Raw genomic sequence first — 12,004 nt, forward strand, 5'->3', positions numbered from 1 at the left:
ATAAATTTTATCAGACAGTAGCAAGTAAATCGACTAACGTTTAGAGGGTTAGTTGCCTGATTTTACTAATCCTAAATTACTAACAAACTCGAAAAAGGTTCATTCAACTGTGCCTTATAGTTTAGTCGCCTGACCTCACTTGCCTTTTAAATTTTACTTTACTACTCATTCAACATCCTCTTTAGACAACTTATCTACTATGTAACAATTCTAGTTCTCTTCTTATAGATATAAATCTGTCTTCTAGAAGAGGTTTGGTAAAAATATCTGCCTACACTACAAAAAAACTCGTTTTTTGTGACGAAAGTATTAGTGATGAATGCAATTTCGTCACTAAAAGTTGGTATTAGTGACGGTTTTTAAGAACCGTCACTAATAGTCTAAGCATTAGTGATGGTTTAAGCAGCCGTCACTAATACTTTCATCACTAAAAATAGCGCGGTAAACAATTTAAGCGCGAAAATTTTACCAAAAAAATATTAGTGACGATTAGAGTGTGTTATTATTGATGGTTTTGAAATCGTCACTACTAGTGTTTTTATTTAAAAAAATATTTAAAAAGAAATGGTTAAGGGTATTAGTGACGGTTTGAAAGAACTGTCACTAATAAGGAGGTATTAGTAACGATATTAAAACCGTGACTACCAGTGTTTTTATTTAAAAAATATTAAAAAATAAATAGTTAAGGGTATTAGTGATGGTTTGGGAGTACCGTCACTAATAAGTGGATATTAGTGACAGTTTTGAAACTGTCACTACTAGTGTTTTTATTTAAAAAATTATTTTAAAAAATTAGTTTACGGTATTAGTGACAGTTTGGGAGAACCGTCACTAATAAGGGTTATTAGTGATGATTTTCAAAATCGTCACTTCTAGTGTTTTTATTAAAAATATATATTTTTAAAAATTAGTTAAGGGTATTAGTGACGGCTTTGTAACCATCACTACTAGTTTTTTTATTTAAAAAAATTAAAAAAGAAATGGTTAAGGGTATTAGTGATGGTTTGGTAGAACCATCACTAATAATGGGGTATTAGTGACAGTTTTGAAACCATCACTACTAGTTTTTTTAAAAAAAATTGTACAAAAGAAATAGTTAAGTGTATTAGTGACGGTTTTGGATAACCGTCACTAATAATAGGGTATTAGTGACAGTTTTGAAACCGTCACTACTACTTCAGACTTTAATTCCAAAAAAACCCTAATGGCCCCTAACCCGCGCCGTGACTCTTACCCTTTCCTCACTCATCTCTGACCTCTCCGCTCTCACTCTCTCAAATCTTAATCCTCTCCTCTCCTCTGGTGTGCTGCTACGTGCTGGACCTACTGGTGCTGCGAGCTTGCGAAGTGTGAACAATCCCCAGCTCAAGTCGTTGTCTCCTTTAGGCTCCACGGACCATAGCCACAGGCATCTGTCATCCCCAGCTCCATAGACGACTTGACTCCACACCTCCAGCCTCCCGCTGCTCCACGATAAGATATGACGCATTCAATGATACTTGACGAATCAAATGTGGGTAGTTTAATGATACTTGATGCATTTTATGTTCTGTTTGGTTCTTTTATTCTGTTTTTCCTTTCTATTGATGGTTTGGTAGGAATAAGGATTTATGGTTGCTCTGTAAATTGATTATTTTGTGTCCTAAAGATCCCAAATTTTGCTTGCCTAAACCCCTTCCTTGTTTCGTCTAAATTTATCACGCGCCACCAAGGAGGCATTCATTCGTAAAACACCATATCATGGTAGGGTATCACATCCATTTCATGAGATCCCTTTTGCAACCGTTCTCTTCATTCAGCTTGTTCAGTATGATGATCACCAGTTTTGGTTGAACCAAAGAAATGTCAAAACTTGAATTATATTCTTTTAAAGCGTGGTGACCTCAATATGCATAGATGTAATCAATTCTGCCTCTTCCTCCTGCTCCTGCTCCTGCTCCTACTTTGCTCCTGCTCCTGCTCCTGCTCCATTTGATAGAAGCTACCATGGATGGGAAAGTTGTAAATTACTTTCAAGAGTAAGGGAAAAGCTTCAGCAAAAGATCTTATTGTGGCAGCCGGCAGCAGCTCAACAGCATGTGATTTGTCACAACTATGTTGGAATTATCCTCGTGCAGTTAATGGAGTTGGGCTTGGTAGTAAGTCTTAATTTTTATTGGAGTTGAGTTGCCCACTATTCTTTTGCACTTCTCTAATTTTTATTGGCGTTGGGGCTTGGTAGAAAGTTTTAATTTTTATTGTTGTTTGCTTTCAATTATCTAACACGTTCATGGCCCACACATCATTAGATGAAGCAACTTGATGCACATGCTTATGCAAATGATTAGTAACTTTCTTAGTAATTTCAAGTGAAGCTTCAAGGCATGACTTCTTTATTCAAAGATTCAATCATGTCTAGCTTAATCTATATAGATATTCCACTTCATGTTCTTGATGCATTGCCATATTTCTGAATTTGGGATACCTCAAAAATATTTGCTGGCTTTTCTAACAAAATTGTTCATTGTGGTCTAGTTTGCCTTTGTTTTTATGTATTTATGTAACTGTACCACCTCTTAAATGGTTTGACGGGGATAAAGACTTAAGGATGTCCTTTAGATGGATTATTTTGTGTCTTATTGTTTGCTCAATTCCTCCCTTGTGTTATTCCTAATCTTGGAAGCGCCGATACCATTACGGGATATGAATACGACAAAAGAATGATAGAACAATATGGTGATTTTGTAAAAACAACGATACAACACGATTGGGATATGTTATTTAAAATTATATATATATATATATATATATATATATAGACATTTTTTTCCTTTTAAATGAAAAATATTGAGGTAATAGGCATTATTCATGCTCAGTTATGAATGACATAATGATTAACAACATTCATATTAGAGAACTCAAGAAACATTCATCATTCATCAATAGTCAAAAAATGGTCGAAGGCTTCAAATAAAAATACAAATAATTTTGTTCAACTATAAATCTAATTGACAGAACAAAAGTCATAAGACATCCATCAACCATGCATGCATCATTATTTTCACCATCACTGTCTTTGAGGAACATGGAAAATAAGATCCTTACATCAAGGGAGAGTCCTATCTAAAGAGGAAAAACCACAGAGGGAGGGAAGGAGGAGGGAGGGACACATATTAAGGAACGAAAGCCTTCAAGCCTTTGAGAAAGAAGAGGCTTTGATTCGTCAAGTATCATTAAATGTGGCAAAGTTTTGACTGAGGTGGAGGTTTATTGTTGGATGAGATTTGGAAACAATATAGGAATAATTGGGAGTTGTATCATAAATCTTGAAAGTAATATGAACTTTGCAATTTTATAACTTTCTCTTGGCTTGATTTACTTAAAGAATTAAGTTAGTATTTTGAATGACTAAAAAATAGTTTAAAAATATATTTATTTTTTTCATTGCATTTATAATTATGTAGTTTTTTCCTTATTTTTAAAGTACATGTAATTTATTTATGTATTTTTATCTAAAAATTGAAATTCTCAAAAGGTTTACACCTTAATGCCATAAGGCTTATGCCTTGCCTACTTATCACTGGCTCCGTATGCAAAATTAATTATTGTCATTTCATGTGTGCATCGAAGCTTAAACTCGTTCAAGAATGGTTACTATACATTCATGCCTCATCGTACATGTGGGACAAATCAACTGTTAAAATTCAATTGATTATTAGTCATACTATGTAGACTAATAATCAATTGAACATGTCGATTATTTGTTTCATTTACGATTAGTCATGTTTGTATTTCAACCATTATTGAATTGTCCAATGTGGATAGTTTAGGAAGTTGTATTTACATTCTTGTCATCGTTCACGCTTTCATCATTGTCATTATATATGTCGATCGCGTCTCTACTTGTGTTCTCTGGGTGCATAGTGGGGTGTGGTGACAACTTGTTAGTGATGGAAAACTAGCACGTGATGTGCACTTCCCCCATCTCATGTACTTGGAGAGCCATGGGGAGATTCTGCTGAAATTTATAATGACTACGACAAAGGAATTTGAGTGATTGATCACAATGTGATTGCAACATTCCTGAATGGGATAGGATCCATACCCTTTAGACGGAAGGTGGTTGATTATAGAATTCATAATGCATGCATCATAAACATTCTGACAATGTAATCGACACCATTTACATGAACATGTTATAGGGAATTAATGAACATGGATAGGAGTTGGATGAACGCTTCGGGTAGGTTTTTGCAAGAATACGTGAAAGGGCTACATGATTTCATAGAGTTCGCACGTCTTCATGCTGATGGTGCTAGTAGAATAAGGTGTCCTTGCAAGAAATCCCAAAACATAACATTCAAACACGTTGATCTTGTTCATTCACATTTATTAGACTTTCGAATGGAGAAAAGGTACACAAGATGGGTGTTCCAGAGTGAAGATTACGCAGTTCAGAGCGATGATGATGACGATGAAGATGAGGGGGCAAATATAGTAGGTGGTGATACACATTCGGAAGTGTTAATCGAAATGTTAGGTGACTTACAAAGGGGGATTGCAGTGGACACGGACGATGTCAGTGTGTCGCGTACTGGTGATGAATCTACTTCAGTAGGTACCATACCTTGTGATCCTAGTACGTTAAATTGATTTGGTAAATCATTTTCTAATCTCATGAGGGATGGACGGGTGCCCCTATATCCAAACCATACAAAGTTCTCAAAATTAGAGTTCTTAATAAAGTTGCTTCATGCAAAGACAATGCACGGGTTATCTTAGAGCACATTTAACATGCATTTAAGTCTTATTAAGGCAGCACTGCCTGATGGTGAAACACTTTCAAAGGCTTTTATGAAGCAAAGACATACATGCATGAATTAGGTCTCGGTTACACTACAATACATGTGTGTAGGTATGATTGTGCACTCTTTTATGGTGAACATGAAAATGCGAATGAGTGTTCAGAATGTGGTGAATCGAGGCATACAACTAATCAGAAGAAGGGTAAAAAGATCCCCTAAAATTTTTTGCGATATCGACCATTAATCCCGCGGATACAATGATTGTATATGTGCAAAAAGACTGCTACAGATATGAGACGGCATAAAGAGAAACGTCTTCAAGATGGAAACACCCTTAGCCATCCAGCGTACTCCGAAGCTTGGGCTGAGTTTGACAAAATGCATCCGTGGTTTGCTAGTGATCCTTGCAACATCATACTTGGCCTTGCTTCAGATGGGTTCAATCCTTTCGGAAACATGAACAAACCATATAGCATATGGCCAGTTATGATGATGCCATACAATATGCCACCATGGTGATGTATGAAAGAACCCTTCATTTATATGTCTCTTCTTATTCCTGGACAGAGGGCACCTTGTAATGATATTGATGTTTACTTGAGCCTATTAATTGATAAGTTGAAAGAACTATGGGAAAAAGGAGTGGAGACATTTGATGTGGAAACCGGGACAACATTTTGGATGCATGCTGTACTTTTGTCGACAATTAATGATTTTCCTGCCTACGGCAATCTGTCGGGCTAGAGCACAAAAGGTTACTTAGCATGCCCAGTGTGTAATAAGGATGCTGGGTTCTTATCCTTAAAGCATGGACGCAAGTTATGTTTTATGTGTTATCATCATTTTTTATGACCTAGACATCCTTAGAAGACTCATGGGGTCAAAATCTTTAATAGAAAACTTAAACGAAGGTTGCAACCAAACCGACTAAATGGGGAAGAGATATTAAACCAGCTCAGATTGATAAGAGATATAAAATTTGGGAAATCACCTAGTAGTAGAAAAAGGAAACGTGTTGAGTGGGATTTAAATTGGACAAAGAGAAGCATCTTCATCGAGTTGTCATATTGGAAAGATCTTCCACTACGCCACAACCTGGATCTCATGCACATCGAGAAGAACATTTGTGAGAATGTCATTTGTACATTGTTGGATATAAATAGGAAGACAAAGGACAATGCAAATGCTCGTCGGGATATGGAAGATATGGGAATACGGCCTGAGTTGCATCTGATTCATGATGGGGACAAACTTCTCGTGCCATCAACCTATTACACATTTTCGAAAGATTAGAAGAATAATTTTTTCGAATGGTTGAAATCAATGAAGTTCCCTGATGGATATGCATCGAACATATCTCGATGCATAAGCACGAAGGAAGGGAAGATGTTAGGAATGAAAATTCATGACTGTCACATCCATTTGCAATGAGTTCTGCCCATTTTGCTTCATGGACACTTGACCAGAGATGTTCGATCGATGCTGATTGAATTGGGGATCTTCTTTCGACAGTTGTGCTCCAAGAAATTGAGTGTAAACGTACTTAAATGGTTAGTGAAGGACATTGTGATCATACTATGCAAGCTGGAGAAAATATTTCTGTCAGCATTCTTCGATGTGATGGTCCACCTAGCTGTCCATTTACCAATGGAGGCCATAATTGGAGGACCGGTCCAATATCGTTGGATGTATCCTATTGAGAGGTAAATTATAAAGTCCTACAATGTTCTCGAGATTTCCTTGATTTTTTTTGTGTGTGTAGAAGTCACTAATGTTGTGTAAAATGCACAGGTTTTTATCCACTTTGAATGGGTATGTGCGCAATAAGGCACAATCAGAAGGTTCAATCATTGAGGCATACATTGACAGTGAATGTCTTGCATTTTGCTCAATGTATCTACATGATATTGAAACAAGGTTCACTCGTGAGGAGAGAAATGCAGAAATTCATGCTATTAATGCTGAAGATGAAGAACCGAGGAGCTCTATATTTCCAGGAAATGTTCGGTCGTTCAGTGCACGGGTTTACGATTTCATTGATATGGATGACCTACGAAAGGCACATTTTTACGTCCTCAATAATTGTGATGAAATTATTCCATATATCGAGTACGTGGTTCAAAACTCCTTATTTTACATTGTATTTACATATGCATATATACTTAGTTGACATTAACATGTACTATTGTTGCATATAGCGAACATAAAGCTGAACTTCTAGCTTAAAATGAAAGGAATGTTGACAAAAGACATAAGAAGGAATTTTTCAATTGGTTTGGGTGCCGTGTAAGTAACAACTACTACTTGAGTTTGCTACAATGTACATTTTCGATATTGATGGTTTACTCATCTAAAGTCCTTTATAATTAATAAATGAAAGTCATGTATTATAATAAAGAACCAACAGCAAGTAAATATTTGTACGCATTGGCATGTAGCCCTGATCAACGAGTTAACCGCTACAGTGGTTGCATTTTCAACGGCTTACGCTTTCATATGAAGTCCCTCGAACTGCATAGAAGAACCCAAAATTGTGGACTTGCAGTGCTAGGCATAGAAGGAGATGATGAAATTGACTATTTTGGTGTGTTGGATGACATTATAGAGCTTCACTATGGAGCTAATAGACTTGTCCACATCTTCAAGTGTACCTGATAGGACATTAGCAATAAAAAGAGTGGGATAAATACAGATACCTACTTTACCAGTGTCAATTTCAGTAAAACATGGTATCAAAACGACCCTTTTGTGCTTGCAACGCAGGTAGAACAAGTGTTATACCTTAAGGACACAAAATTAAAGGGTGAATGACATGTGGCCCAAAACATTCCTCCTTGAAGTTTGTATGATATTACAGAAGTCAGAGATGGGGAGAAGAGTGTCAGCAATGATGCTTTCCAAGAAGATCAGCCATCTGATCCCGTAGCAACGCAATCTACTATCAATGTTGCCGAGGAAGGAGCCAATCCTATACCATTAAATAGGGTTGGTGCCACGATAGAACACATAGGAACTGCTAACATTAGAATTGAACCCTCTGTACACGTTGGCTTCATCGACAGTGATGAAATTGATGGGGAATATAAAACTATGGTTAAGTATTGTAGTAAAGAGGAAGACACTCTAGAAAGTGAGGATGATACTGATGTTGAGGACATATAGGGGGTAAGTGTGTTATGTTGTCACCGTGTATTTGACATGTGAAAATAAGTGAAAGTATATTTACTATGCATCCATCTAATATCCAATCTTCTTATATTTACTTGTGAACTACTTTGCAGACATGGCACCAACAGGTCGTTGTCGCTTACTTCAGTCTAGGCTATCCACAACATCATCCCATGAGGATGATGGGTCATCCTCGAGAGCAACTAAGCACGTCGGGACTGATGCGGCACCATCTAAGCCCTCGGGACCCCAACCTAACAAGGATCCATTAGTTGGGGATCAAGCCCAGGGTGAGTTTCCTTCCATAATAAGCAACGTTGGTAAGGTTACGAGTATTTGATTTAGAATAATATATTTACTGTCATTTCACGTGTATGATTATCTTATTATTCTATAACTCTTATTTCAACATCGACCTCTATGATGCAAACGAGTGCAAGTTGTGGTGCAGCGAAGAACGTTACGCTAAAGAAGCACCTAGAGAGGACTGGGCGGCGGATCCGTATCGACATTCCTCCGAGCTTTACGGCCCCGCTTGATGATTGGTGCACAACCTGGTCATGGGAGCTTGGCATTATATTTTACCAATATGCTCCAGTCACTTACTTCACCTAGCCAAAGGTGACGGAGGCTCAGCGCTTGGTTCTATATGAGCGCATCTTGGTAAGTAACCCTAAAACATTTCTTTCACTTTTAATATATTACCCAAAAGATTCTCTAACATTCAATATATAGTTCATATGCAGGAAGAGTTTGACATGGACATTTTTACCATAGACCATGTCAAAAAGGCGGTAAACACGCAGTTGTGCTCTCAGTTTAAGATCTATCGCAGCAAAATGCGCAACCATTTTAGGGAGATGGGAGATGAGGCAGAAGCGCACCCATACGACAAGATCTCCCTAGAGGATTGGCGGGTGGTGTGTTGCCATTTTCGCAACCCTAACTATCAGGTGATGTGTTTCTATTAATTACAATAACTACTCAACCATTTTATGTGAATAGTAAAAAGTCAATACATCTATTTTGTAGGCTATCTGTGAAAAAAAATGCTACGAATCATAGCAAACTAGATACGACGCATTGTGGTGGCTCGAAATTGTTGGTCAATCATCGAAAGGTAATTGCTACGAAACTATCTTACCGTTACCTGACAAGTGTTATTTATATTGACACCGTTGAATTCATATTAATAAACTTTTATATGGTAATGTAGCGTGATCCCGTCACTAGCGACCTAGAGTCAAGGCCAAATCTGTATCACAGAACACATCAGAGGACATCGGGGGAGTGGTGCCAGGGTGCACAGATGAAACATGTAAGTCAAGCAGATTATTTCGTTCATTATCTTATTCAAAACGTCAATTGTATTCTTATTTCTTCATTTTCATGATTGAAAAATAGGCAAGGATGCTTGAACTGCGGGATGCACCCGTTGTAAAGGGCAATTAGCTGATGACAGATGACGAGATCTGCACTCAGGTGCTTGGGCAACGATCGAGTGGCTAATTGGATGGTCTTGCGAGTGGATACGTCGCCCCAACATCATCATCTTCTTTCAGTGCGGCATCTCATGTTGAGATTGACCGAGAGCGTCGACCGTTGAGGCTCGAGAGGAGGCGATGGTTATCCGGATGCAAATGGTGGAAGCGGAGAACCAGCAATTGAAAGAAAAATGTCAAACTGAGAAGCGGAGATAAAAGCCATGAAGAATTGGAAAGTGCAGATCAAACAAATGATGTGCCAATCCTATCTAGATGATGCTGGTGACTCCTCTCATTAGAGGGTATGTAAAAGCTAGTGACAATTAATTGAAATAGAAAATGCATGAGGAATTCAATTAGAATAGATACTTTATCCCTTTTTTTAACTTTCAAAATATATCAATAGATATTTAATAATTATTGGTATAATGTTATGGTCTGCCTGTCTAATCAATGACCTCATTAGAGTGACTTTCACTTTTGTGCATGATCCACATATGATAGCATCTCTAGGGTAGTTTTGTTACCAAATGTAATAATCTCAAGCCATATTTTGATGAGTTATTATCAATTTTAGTCCCCAATCTCACAATTGTGTCCTATAAAAGGTATCTCACATAATTGTAGCATGAACCAAACTCTCAAGTAATCATTCAATATAGAACTATGATATGGTAGACAGATCAAATGGATATGTAAAGAATGGTCCTATGCATCTATGCCAAATGAGACAATCCTTGGCCTTTCATTGGGTCAAAATAAATGATTAAATTAGGCTTCCTAACCTTCTAAAAGAGGTGGAGAATTATGGAAGAATGGTAGGTATAAATTTGGCATCTTCAACCCCCTTATGTAAAAGATGTCCTATGTAAAAGCTACTATTCCCAAAATTTGAGAATATCTGTTTCTTTATTATTACATGTTAAATAAAATAATTAAAAATATACTAGGAATAACTATTCCCTTAATTTCCAAAAATTTAACTATTTTCCATCTTATTTCAAGGAATAACTATTCCCTCAAACCAAGCAAACCATAAGAATATTATTATCATAGGAATACTCCTACAATACTGAATACCCACAATTTTAAGTTAACAGGCAGGATCCAAAAGTATATTTATGGAATTCAAGAGAGGAAGGAAGTAATAGAAAATTAATACAAGGATAGAAAATTAAGTCAGAGAGAAAGTACATGAAAACTATCAAATTCACAACAGTAAAGTATTCATTTCATAACAATGTTCCTAAATTAGAAAACTACTGAAGAAGTTAACAAATAGCAAGCAGTTCATCAATCCAGCTTAATAAGCATGCACATCCAAACAAACTGCAGCAGCCACAGAAAGAACCCTAGGATAGGTCCTAGCCTGTCCAAGAGCCTCTTGTAGATTCACCTGAAGCATGAAGAACAAACTAAACCACATATAAACATCACCAACTCAAGCCTACTGTATATGTTGCTTGCCTCATCCTTCAGCACAGGATAAGCAGCCACCAGTGCATCTTGAGCTCCAATATATAGTGAGTTATAAATCTTCCAGTAAACTTCCCTAACCTTTCTTGTAGGATGGAAAAGCCGCTGCAAACAATAGTTTAGGACGGCAGCTGCACCCAAGGCAACCCTCATCCCTTCTATGGCTTCCATGATAGCATTAATAGCATGCGGAGAAGTCTCAAATATGTTTGGCCATACATAATTCAGCAAGTGTACTAAACCATCCTCACAACCTAAACAAGCCACTCCTAAAGCCATGTGTTTAACAGCAAATGCAGCAGTTTGCCTATGTACCAAATATTTATCCATGAGAGCATCCTCAAGTAGTGGAGTGACTACATAAATATAATCTTTACACATTTCACCAATGTACTCAAAAAGAAAAGAGAGTGATTTTAAAACACCATTCTGCACATTGAGTTTTGGTACATGATACTCATTCATTAATGCTAGTAGTACTGTAAAAGGAGAACATATTTCTGCAACTACTACAATTGCCACAGTAGTACACACGAGGTTCTGACGCTCCTGCACTTTGATATTGTTCAATAATGTTGCCAGGACATCTTGTGGTCCAATGGCTTTTGCAATGTAGCCAAATGTGTTCACAGTTGCTCACCGGATACCTTTTTTATGGGATTTAAGCATCTCAAGAAGCTCAAAACAAATCCTCATCCATTCTCTTGCTGGGACAAATTCAGCCCCAAGATCAGCAATTCGACCAACAAAATCAATACAATTTTCCTGCACCTTCTTATGCTAATTCTTCAAGATTGGGATCAGTTGAGGAAGCAAATCCTTTATCGGAGGACTCATTTTTGTCATACCAATAACATTGACAATAGCTTTGAGAGCCCCCAGTAATGATCCCAAAACTTCCAGACACTCTTCTCCCAGATATTCATACAAGACAACCCCAAGATGACCCATCAGTTGTTCTTCTTGGCACTGTTTCATGACAACAGCAATCCTCGAAATAAGATCAGCAACTTGCTGCCTCACCTTAGCACTCTTGTTATTCAAGCGCCACTTAATGGTTCCGCAAATCTAGGGAAGATATGGTTTCACCCT

General features: G+C 37.3%; 1 pseudogene; it reads right to left on the reverse strand.

Moving 5' to 3' along the window:
- Positions 1-10,828: 10,828 nt before the first annotated feature.
- On the reverse strand, positions 10,829-11,749 carry LOC131147388 (uncharacterized; annotated as a pseudogene).
- Positions 11,750-12,004: the final 255 nt, after the last annotated feature.

This window comes from Malania oleifera, chromosome 1 (genome assembly GCF_029873635.1).
Source record: "Malania oleifera isolate guangnan ecotype guangnan chromosome 1, ASM2987363v1, whole genome shotgun sequence".
NCBI classification, from domain to species: Eukaryota; Viridiplantae; Streptophyta; class Magnoliopsida; order Santalales; family Ximeniaceae; genus Malania; species Malania oleifera.